Source organism: Staurois parvus, unplaced genomic scaffold (assembly GCF_062004578.1).
Source record: "Staurois parvus isolate SC_StPar_1 unplaced genomic scaffold, SC_StPar_1.0 ptg000011l, whole genome shotgun sequence".
Lineage (NCBI taxonomy): Eukaryota > Metazoa > Chordata > Amphibia > Anura > Ranidae > Staurois > Staurois parvus.
Genome location: NW_028317807.1, coordinates 1,265,312 through 1,277,977, shown reverse-complemented (window position 1 = coordinate 1,277,977; position 12,666 = coordinate 1,265,312).

Below are 12,666 nucleotides of genomic sequence, written 5' to 3'. Positions count from 1 at the left end.
TCTACTAAATATTGCATAGTCAACTGTTAGTGCCTGAGTTGCTGTTGTTCCCAGTTGCTTCCACTTTGTTACTTCCTTCAGATTAACATAACAGTGAATAGAGAGCTTCTTGGAATGGAAATGCAAAGCATTGGATGCACCTTGCTACTAGGCTTTACAGCAGTGGAGACATGTTCTCTGGGGTGATGAATCACACTTCTCTGTCTGGCAATCCAATGAATGTGTCTGGGTTTGGCGGTTGCCAGGAGAAAGGTACTTGCCTGACTGCATTGTGCTAAGTGTAAAGTTTGGTGAAAGGGGGATTATTGTGTGGGATTGTTTTTCAGGGGTTGGGCTGGGCCTCTTAGTTCCAGTGAAGGGAACTCTTAAGGCGTCAGCATAACAAGACATTTTGGTCAATTTCATGTTCCCAACTTTGTGGGAACAGTTTGGGGATGGCCCCTTCCTGTTCCAACATGACTGCACACCAGTGCACAAAGCAAGGTCCATAAAGACATGGATGAAGGAGTTCCCATAGACACACTCCTAAACCTTGTGGACAGCCTTCTCAGAAGAGCTGAAGTTGTTATAGCTGCAAAGGGTGGGCCAACTCAATATTGAACCCTGCGGACGAAGACTGGGATGCCATTAAAGTTCATGTGCATGTAAAGGCAGTCGTTCCAATACTTTTGGCAATATAGTGTATATATACGTGATTCTGCACTTTCAGGTAAGGGACACATGCCCCTTCTGCTGTTATTAGTCAAAGCAGAAGCCAATCAATGGGTGTCGGCCAACAGATGACCACTGGCACCTGCTGATCGGCGAAGAGACACTGGACGGAGCTCTGCATATTTAAACAACGCAGAGCTCTGCCCTGTCAGTGGGGATGTACCAGATGTTGTTTCCCTGCAGAGCAGGTAATACAATCCAGTACATCCCTTTGTGAAAACAGCACACTGTACACACGAAAACACTGGTTAGGCACACAGTTAACCTTTTGATCGCCCTAGATATTTAACACCTTCCTGGCCAGTGTCAGTAGTACAATGACAGTGTATATTTTTAGCACTGATCACCGTATTAGTGTCACTGGTTCCCACAAAGTGTCATTTAGTGTCAGATTGCCTGCCGCAATATCGCAATCCTGCTATAAGTCACTGATCGCCGCCATTACTAGTAAAAAATAAATGCAAATTCCAGTATACAGTATATTTCATCATTTGTAGATGTTATAACTTTTGCGCAAACCAATGAAAATACGCTTATTGGGATTTCTTTAAACAAAAATATGTAGCAAAAAACATCTTGGCCTAAATTTATGGAGAAATGTGATTTTTAAAATATTTGGATAGGTTTTATAGCAGAAAGTAAAACATATTGCTTTTTCTTTTTTTTTTTTTCAAAATGGTCAGCCTTTTTTGTTATACCACAAAAAATAAAAAACTCAGTAGTGATCACATACCACCAAAAGAAAGCTCTATTTGTGGAGGAAAAAATGACATAAATTTCAGACGTGTGCAGTGTTGCATGACCGTTCCAAAAAATGGCCCGGTCATGAAGGGGGGGTAAATCTTCCAGAGGTCAAGTGGTTAAAACAAGCAGTGTTACTGTAAATAAAATCTACACATTTTATTCTGTTATTTGTATAATTTACAATTACGCTAAAATTATGTTTCTGGATCAAAGCATGGCAAAGCTAGTAATAATAATATATAATATATAAAGATAATAATATTGTTACATGGTATTTCTCAATTAAGCATCCGAACACTGTTTTGAACACTGTTCAGAAGCTCTGTTTTATACAGAAGTGCTTGCAGCCAATCCCTTGATAGAGAACAAGTTCCAGCTTACTTTTTGATAGCTGGGATTTACCGACAGTATGGGCCTTGGAGCTGTGGTGGGGGAAGAACAGTTTTTAGAGTGTATTTTGTTACACCCAAAGTCCAAATGGTTAAAGTTCAACTCCACCTTTTAAAAAGTGGAAAAAAAAATAGATTGCCAAACTAGTTTAATCCAGTGTCCCCTTCAGATTGCCTTCTTAATTTGGTTTCCCTTCAGAGTGCCTCCATAATCTGATGTCCCCTTCAGAGTGCCTTCTTAACCACTTGTTGACTGCCCGCAGTACTTGTACTGCGGACAGCAGCTACAGGCAGAGCGACGTATCAGTATGTTGCTCTGGCTGTATTAACAAAGAGGGGGCACCGTGCGTATGGACACAGCAGAATGTGGATCTTGGTAAATGAGACCCAGTGGTCATGTGATTGTTATGGTCTCATGATCACAATGTCAGCAAAGTTGTTATGAATCAATCTGATTCATAACAGCTCTGCTTCCCTTCCTAGTGAGCTGTGATCGGTCCACAGCTCTCACATGGTACACGGGCCATTTACAGCACTTTGTACCATGTGATAAGCTGTAGCCAATCACAGATCACTAGTATGTTGAACTGTCATGAACTTAACCCATTCATAACAGTTTAAAGCAAACATTGCATTGTAAAAGCAATAATCTTTATTGCAAAGCAACATATAAGGAAAGAAAAACAATCCCTGATCACCCCCCCCCAGAGTAGTGCAATGTTACTATGATAACATTGCACTGCTCTGATGAAAGTATTTTTTTTAAATAATAAAAAAAATAATGTTAAAAAAAATTGAGAAATTATTTTTTAGGGTTTTTTCTCTTTAACTACTTGCTGACCGCCCGTCTGTGCTGTACGGGCAAGAAGCAGCTGTGGGCAAGCAGTTGCTCTGGGCAAAGCATCATACCCTTACATCGCTTTTTATTTCCCGGAGTGAGCACACATACTTATGCTCCCTGCTGCCCCTCCCATCAGTCCAAGGAGAGAAGAGAAAACACTACACTGTGAGTAAAAGCACTATATTTTACACATGCTTTAGATTTGCACTTTGATCGTGCCTATTAACCCTTTTATCACCCCTTTCACCCAGCCAGTGCCATTAGTATACTATCAGCATATAGAATTTTGTACTAATCACTGTATTGCTGCCAGTAGCGCCATCAGATAGTGTCAGTGTCAGTTAGCGTCCCTCCCAGCCAGGGTCAGCGAGCGTTAGATTGCCTGGACACTATCGCACTCACACCATAGGTTGCTGATCACTGCCATTACTAGTATAGTGTTTGTACGGATCAATATATTGATCGCGAACAGACCTATACTAGTGTCTCCTTAGTGTAGCGTCCCCAAAAAGGCAGTGTTAGCAGGATCAGCCCTGTTCACTGCCAACACTAGTGTTTAGCTCATCCGCTGTTTTTCATGGCGGATTTGTATCAGTTGATTGTGGGCCAAAGCAATTTATAATCACAACAATACATGGCCGCCAACCCAAATTCAATTCTTGCCAGACAATTCGCTTGGGAACCTAGCAAGGTTTTGGAATTGAAAAATTTTTTAGGCCTAACCCTCAACATGAGCATTACAAAAAAGAATGATTTTTGGTCATATTGATCCACAGCCCCGATTCATAATAAACTCATGTTCTCTGCTGTTACATGTATGTCCAATAAGGAACAGCAACATATTGGTATACCAGTACCAGGATTTTTTAGCAAAAAAACATTTTTTTTCATGTAAACAAAAAGTGTCAGAAAAGACTTAGGTCTTAAGATCTTCAAGTGGTTAGAAGAGTGGGTGATGTGTGGTGTAAGCTTCCAAGGTATTTGCTAAGGGGCATGGTGAGTATTTTGCAGATCTCATTGGTTGCCACAAGTTTTTGGAGAATGACAGAAAATTATATGTTCAAAATATTCACCATGCCTCTTATCAAATTCCTTGAGGGGTCTACTTTCCAGATATGGGTCATGGGGGGGGGGGGGGGGTGTTGAAGTATCCTGGCATTTTGGGGCCTCCAAAACTGAAATAGGTAGTAAGGAAGTGACATAAGAAAATATGCCCTTTGAAAGTCTAAAGTTGGTCATTGGATTTTGGGGGGCCTGTATGTGTCTAGGCTGCCAAAAAGTTTCACGCTTTTGGTATCCCCATACTCAGGGGAAGTAGCAGAAGGTGTTTTGGGGTATTATTGCACATATCCCCATTGCATATATAGTTCAAGTGATGACTTTGTGTAAAAAAAAAAAGTAATTTTCAAAAAAACTGTGACAAAAATTAAAATTTTCAGTCTTTATTAATGTATTTAACAAAAAGAGAAAACCCAGTGGGGAACAAATAACACAAAAAAAGCTCTATTTGTGTGAAAAATAGACATAAATTTTGTTTGTGTATATATATATATATATATATATCATGCTCAATGATCAAGGGTGGGTTTTTGGGGTTTTTTATTCTAGTTTGGTGGTTTTATTACATAATTTTTGTGGTGACACTCTCCTATATTGTAGTGTCAGGCAACAGTAATAATCGATGGATTCCCCCAGTCATTTATAATATTTTTCTAACTTATTGTGGCAGCTTGGGCTCACAGTAATACAGAACAAAACGGTGCTCATACATCACTAAGTGAGTGGTGTTATGGTTCAGGAACAAGGACCATGTACTGAGGCTGCTGGAGGACAAAATTGAAGACGAGTGATATGAACTGTCCAACCTAAAGACTGCAGGATGTATGCTTTTGAAAAACTAGATGAATGGGGATGGGCACACAAAATCTTTAGGTGGGTTTTAATGTATTGAATTAAATTTTGGTAAATAGTTCAACTTTGTCAAAACATGGCAAAAATGAGTAGGAAAAAAGACCAGTGAAGGTTTATGAATAAGTAAAACTGTTGGAAGGGGTATTTCCCATGAACAGACACTTGATTCAAAACAGATAAAATCTGTTTTAAGGCATTAAGCTACAGAAAACATATTGGCAAGCCTTTCAGCATATCATGTAGTCAGTCATGTTTTTTAGCCACTTGAGTTCCAAATGCCACTGGTATCATTGAGGTGTTGCTCTTACTTTGTGGTGCAGATCCATATGTCTCCTCATATACATGGTACCCAAATGAAGGGTAGAATTACCTTGACTAATACATTGCAGACAGAGGCTTCATACCAAAATGCTGCTGTCAGCAGTAGATGGGTGAAAAAAGATCCAAAATGTTGTATTACGTAGAGCAGCCCTCGGGATAGCAGTGCCTGGGACCCATTAGTCCTTTGCAAGCTGCTCCTGCTTCTGGATGAAATCTTGCCTTGATGATGTTCTGCCTCTCCCTCACTTTCCCATCTGCAATCTCCGTACCCAGGTATGGTCCACCAAGTCACCATCCCCTCCTCTTCACTTGAGCCCACATGGATATAAGCTGCAGTTGCACAAATATCATAGCCATCTGCTGATCCCTGCTTGCTGTAACTTCTTTCTATGCTTCCGGCATTCCCTTCCACATTATCAGATAACATGAATTCATTTTAATCATCCTCCTGCAGCAAGTTACCGATAAATTGCTGAAATAAATCAGCTGATTCCCCAATACCAATTTGCTTGGCTTTGATGGGATTAAACCAAAAAGAAAATATATAGTAAAAAGTAGACACCACCAAAAGTTTATCACCTTTATAAAAATAATGATGTATTAATGTACAAAATGTAATCACAAATCACTGAAATAATTCAGCTGAGTCCCCAATACCAATTTTCAGGGCTATGGTGGAATTATAAAAAGAAAGGAAATAGTAAAAAAAAGTGTATTACCTTTATAAAAATAATAATGTTTCATTATGGACCTTTCACACGGGCAGACCAATGTGGTCTGCCTGTCCATTTTTCAGGTGGACCTGATTGGACCATTCATTGTTCTCTATGGGGAGGCAAATGTAAACAGACATGTGCCTGTTTATGCCTGTATCCGATTTGATTTGCTAAAAACAGACAGATGGCTATCAATTCCCCATCTGTCTACCGGTTCAGATTCGATAACAGTTGAATCGAAATGGACAGGCAGTACGTTTATATCCGACAACCCTATACAGAATCCTGGACTGTTTCTGGCTCTGCTCTGCACAAGTGGAACAGACACAGACCTGTCATTCGCCTGCTCAGAGGGGATCAGCGGACAGATCCCCTACTGAACAGGTGGATCCGCTTGGAGGAGTCAGGCCATGTGAAAAGGCCCCTAATGCACAACATTTATTCACAAGGTCAAAATATGACAAAGAGTGCACACTCACCCTTATACAATATATATATGACAATATTGTCAGTGTCACCTATATTAACTCCCCACCCAATCAAGAAATGCATACAGATGATCAAAATATAATAGGTAAATAGCTATTAAAAAAAGACCTTCCTTGTTTGCATGCTATTTTCTTGATATCATTTTTTCTACCAACATATCAATGAAGAATACAGCATGCACCCAGGGTTGGTCTTTTTGAATAGCTATTTACCTACTATATACTAATCATCTATGTGTAATACTCAATTACGTGGGGATTTCAAACACTTAGAGAATACTTTGAAATTTTTTTATTTTTTATAAACTGGGTAAAGGTGAGTAAATATTCTTTGTCATAGTTTGACTTTATGATTAAATTTTGTACATTAATAAAACATTATTACTCTTATAAAGGAAATATGTCTTTGGCCATGTCTTCTTTTCACTATTTCCTTACTTTTTGGTATAGTCTAACTGTTCAGTGTGAAGACATCTGTCCAACAGTTTAGAAAGAGATTCTGTGTTTTATTGAATTAAATTGCCCACGGTACTCCACAATATTATTTTCTTTGACATGCTATATCAGGATTAGCAGGAGGAGGAGGAAGGAGGGGTTGCTGATGAAAACTGGCTGTTCTGTGCCTAGAAGGAGAAAGATGAGGAAGGCTTGGTGAACCAAAAGCTCTATAGAAGATGCTTACCAGAATGCTTTGTTTGACCCCCTTTTAAAGAAGTAAAAATATACTGGTATATATTAGATTCTGCTTAGCACAGTGTGGTCATCCCCCTGCATGGATTCCAATTATTCAAAATTCCCGAACTCCACCATATCTATGAAAAGAAAACCAGAAAAGACACATAGTGTAAAACCACAAACTCAAAATGTTATGAAAATAGTCCGAATACTCACAAAGTTAAAAACCATAACACTTACAGTATATCACTAAACAGACAGTCCCAGGACTCTGATGGGCCTTTTAGCGTGATGACGTCACAAACAACAGATCCTGACTCTGCATTTCTTCACATATGACGTCTTCCTGGCATCCCCTGCTCTACACTAAAGCTAGTAGAAAACAGGTCACACTTCAATAGTTTCTTCCCTGGCCACAATGACCAGGCAAAGTAACAGCAGAAATCCTTGTTGCTACCAGTTTCTTACTATCTGTAGCAGCCAAGAATATGTGTAGCCCCCTTTTCCCTGCTGCTACTAATGTATGACATATATTGATGGTAGTAAAATTGAAATGTTCTTTGCAATACAAGCAGATTTGTTTAAATCACAAATGTTAAACATAAAAAGTTTTATAATTGTAATTATGATATTAAAGCTGAACTCCTGGCAAACAGCTAAATACATAGATGAAATATGTGCATACTGTATATGGGAGCTGTTTTCCTACCAAGGATTTGCATTTTTGTTTGTCAAGTCCTAAGATTTACACATTACTTCCACACATCACAGCCTTGTCTGACAAGGCAGGAAACTTTGCTGCAGTTTATTAGGATTTATAGGTCTTGTCCCTCCCCCAGTCTGTAGACATCAGACAGGTGAGCTCATCTTTCTGTTACTCCACTCTTTTCTCCTACCATTTTGTTTCCTCTGATTCTACTTAATCAGTAAAATGAGGTCTTAATCTTGTATAGAGAGGTAAGATCTGAGATCTGGATTTTGACAGAGTGCAATTAAAAGTGGAGCAGATTGTACTGCAGGATTAATGCTTCAGATGTTTTCAAGTTGTGCTATTTACATGTCCTGAAGAAAAAAGAAATTATCTGAGGATATTTCAGTTTTAGGTGAAGGTGTGAATTCGCTTACATGGAGTAAGGTGAAGAGTTTATTACTGAAGATTCACTGACTATAAGGAGTTCTTTTTTGATTTGGACACAAAAAAGACTTTAGTTTCATATTTTTTTACAATAATAATTTTGTGGTGAACGTTTGTATTTGTTAATAGTATTTAGCGATCACTAGTGGTGGTGGGGTGCATTTATTTACTTATATATAAATGCTCAACATCTACTTACTTGTTCCTTGTTAGCCAATGAGCACTGAAGAACACAAGACTACCATCTTTAGTAGCTTCCTGTGCTTCCTGTGCTGCTGCTTCCTCTCCAAGTCCGAGCTCCTATTGTACAGAGACTGCAAAAGGCTGATACAAGGTCACATTTAGGTTGTTACACTGCTTGCATTAAAACAAATAAATAATAGGGATGTAATATATATATACATATATTAACCACTTGCCCTCCAGAGGATTTACCCCCCTTCTTGAGCAGGCCACTTTTTGCGATCCTGCATTGCATTACTTTAACTGATAATTGTGCAGTCATGCAAGGTTGTACCCAAATTTACGTCCTTTTTTCCCACAAATAGAGCTTTCTTTTGGTGGTATTTGATCGCCTGTGCATTTTTTATTTTTTGCACTATAAACAAAAAAACCCCAACAATTTTGAGAAAAAAAACAATATTTTTGACTTTTTGCTAATAAATATGTCCAGTAAAAAATGTAAAAAATCAAACGTCATCATAAATTTAGGCGGGGCGTGTCCAAGATGGCGACCGGAGCGGCCACATAGCTCGGAGCTCCGACGGCATTTCACACAATCTACTGCCATCCTGGCGGCAGTGGACCGAGGGAACCAGTTGGAGGTCCCGCCGTCCCTGCCGGTGTACTGTAGAGGGGTGCCAAGTGGCTTTGGCCCCCCTCCGTGGCAGCGGAATATCGCGGCCTAGTGCGGCCTTGTGAAGCCTCGCTGGATGCCGCACTCGCGTCCGTCCAGTGGTTGGGTGAGTGCGGTTTATGGTGGGAGGGGGTGATAGAGGAACAGCGAGCCCCCCACATGGACCATTGGGCAACCCTACCCGGACCATCGGGCCCCCCCACCCGGTCCCAGGGGATTACGGCCTGTGATAAAGGCCTTGAAGAGCCCACATTACAGGAAGCTGCCCCATGGCCCCTGCAGAGTCTGAAGGCCTACCAAGCACATTAACCACTTGCCGCCCTGCCACTGTAGAAATACGGCGGCAGGGCGGCACGGGCAGGCAAAACCACGTTTTAAAACGTTTGTAAACAGATAGGTGGTGCGAGCAAACAGTGACAGAGAGCACAGCTGCAGTAGCTGTGCTGTCTGTCACTTCCCTGACAGCTCGAGGACGAGCTGATCGAGAAAGAAGAGTTTCTCTCTCTCGATCAGCGGTGTCCCGTGCAGCACACACCCCCGCCCCCTAGTAAAACACTCCCCCTCACACAGATAACCCTTCCCTGCAAAATAAAGTTACCCCTTCCTCCCCAGTGCCATTAGTACATTGTCAGTGTTTTTTTTTTGCACTGATCACTGTATTAGTGTTTTTGGGGATGTCAGTGACCCCAAGTCAGTACCCCCCAATGTCAGAATGTCCCGCCATAAGTCGCTGGTCGCTGCCATAAGTCACTGATCGCCGCCATAATTCACTGATCGCCGCCATTATTAGTATAAAAAAAAAACTAAAAATCCTAGTATCTTTCCCGCCATTTGTAAATGCTATAACTTCCACGTAAACCAATTAATTTACACGTATTGTTTTTTTTTTTAGCAAAGACATGTCGCAGAATGCATTGTGGCAGAAATTTATGACTAAATTAGATTTTTGCATTTTTTTTTTACTGGACATGTTTTATAGCAAAAAGTCCAAAATATTGTTTTTTTTCCTCAAAATTGTCAGCCTTTTTTTTTATAGCGCAAAAAAAAAAAACGCACAGGCAATCAAATACCACCAAAAGAAAGCTCAATTTGTGGGGAAAAAAAGGATGTAAATTTAATTTATGTACCTTATTGCATGACCACGCAATTGTCTGTTAAACTAGCGCAGGGCTGTATAACAAGCAGAAAAATGGCGTAAATTGCAGTATTTATACCATAGTTTGTAGACGCTATAACTTCCACACAAAGCAATCAATATACACTTATTGGGATTTTTTTTACCAAAAACATGGAGCAGAATACATTTTGGCCTAAATTTATAACCAACTTTAAGTTTACTATATATTTTTTATAGCTGAAAGTAAAAAATATTGTTTTTCTTCAAAATTTTTGGCCTTTTTTGTTTATAGTGTGAAAAATAAAAAGTGCACAGATGATCAAATACCACCGAAAGAAAGCTCTATTTGTGTGAAAAAAAGGACGTAAATTTCGTTTAGGTGCAGCATTGCATTACTGCGCAATTATCAGTTGAATTGGTGCAGCGCTGAGTAGCAAAAAGAGGCCTGGTCATTAAGGGGGGTAAATCCTCTGGAGCTCAAGTGGTTAAACAGCCACCTGGGGGATACAAAGGTGCTCCCTGCACCCCTCCCTGCAGGGCTCTGGAGCCAGCACCCTAGGGAGCCTGTGCTTTCTCAGCCCCTGTACCTGCCTGCCTTCCCACGTGGTCTGAGGCCTACATCTGGACCCCTGACCTATCTGGAGATCTCTCTCATAAATTTATAATCACCAGGGGGCCCGGCCTGAGCCCCAAGAAAATGGCAGCTTAATTCCTGGCATCCTGGCACACGGAGGTGAGAATACTTGCTCATAACAAGGAGAGACACCACTGAAATGGGGAAAATGGATAGGAGACCCGCCGCCCCACGGTCAAGATCCCTCCGCTGTTCCTCTATTCTGATCCCAGACCCCAGAACACACAGAGACCTCCTCTCCTGCTTCCTCCCCCAAGTCGCTTCACAGAGAGCCTCACTCGGGGAACAGGAGTCCAGCCGCAGCACCCACAGCCTGCCATTCTGAAGCCTCCCCTCTCACTATAGGGGATTTGAAAGCAGTAGCATCAGATATTAAAGAGACCCTCTCTGCAGCAATAGCTGAGTTACATATCGACATGCAGGCAGTTGCTCAAAGGCTTGAAGCAGCGGAGGATAAAGTTATCATACAAGACCTTGCCATCCATGATATGCGCAAGCTGGTAGATACGCACACTATGCATTTAAGAGAGCTTGATCGTCACATCGAGGACCTGGACAACAGGGGAAGACAACATAATTTAAGGGTACGTGGTGTCCCTGAAGCAGTTGAACCCAGCCAACTCACCCAAACGCTCTTAACCATTTTCAATGATCTTTTGGAAAGACCACAGGAGTCCCCTATTGAGATCAAATGTCTTCATAGGGCTCTTCATCCTAGAGGCAGAGACACTGATCCCCCTGATCCCCCGAGAGATATAATTTGCTGCTTAGTCGACTTCCGACTTAAGGAAGAAATATTACGCAGAGCACGAGATCGAAACTGTGTGATGTATAATGGAGCAGAAATAAAATTATTTCAAGATCTCTCCCATCTCACCTTGCAACACAGAAAGGACTTACGCTCTTTATTGGATCTATTACTCTCCAGGGGTATCACTTACCGCTGGAGATTTCCATTTGGCCTCTCAGCAACACACATGGGGCGATCAGCTCTCCTGAGAATCCCTGAAGATGTTTTGCGAGGCCCTGGATATCCCAATAGTGGACATACCCAACTGGTACGGTGAATCCCACCTCCCATCTCAGATGGATGAAGACCAATGGAGGCCCGATCCGCTGGACACCCTGGCGAAGAAAGACAACGCAGACCATCACACCGAACCTCGTCCTCCCCTGTACGACAGAGGCTCACCACTGGGGACAGTCTACCAGCCTCACCAGCTCATCGCAAGGCACGTCACGAATGACACTTCCCCATTCCCCCTTCTCCCTACACCCGTGCATCATCATTACCCCATTCTGAGGCTACTTTCCAACTTGACCTAATATACCACGTGATTTTGAGATTATATTAGCCCTTGCTCTCTGCGGGCAACATGATACTGGTGCTAACAGAGCTGCGATTCATAATCTTGCTGGCCCTGGAGTTTTTTGTTTGGTTAGTAATGGCCTACTGCATGATAAGGGTAGCCTTGGCTGAGACCGGAATGTATATTTGTTTGAGATCCAGGCATACAGTCTACTCATTTGCCTTGACATAAGCCTGAGTCACTGAATCTCAACGCATTTGGAAATATATCCTTCAATAAGGAATTGTATGTGACTATGATCTTGTGCTTCCTTTTATACGGTTTATTAAGGCCTTCTTGAATTGCCTGTTGGGAACGTATTCTATGATCCTTGAATTATTCCAGAACGAGCCTGTTCACTTTTATTTAATGTTTACATTGCGGCTCTGTGATGCTGTTATTATGTGACCAAGCCATACCAGGGATACATATCCTACCCATAGTGTTTCTTCCTGAGCTTTTTTACCTACATATGAGCTCATAGGAACCCCTCCCAGAATTTCGTGCTCTCCTCCACGTTCATGCTCGTACCCTAATATATATTATATTGTATTATACATGAATACGTGAGATACTATATGCAATGCACCAATACTCTCTTCCCTCCATCCTCTATACACTATCTCCATCTCCCTTCGTATTTTGGCTGCCTTACCATTCTTCCCAATATAGGGTGTAATTACCTTAGAAACCCAGGTTCCAAATCATCTTCAAACGCAAACCTTCTAACTGCCCTTGGACAAGGTGTCAAGTTATGTCTAAGGCATAGGACTTCTCCA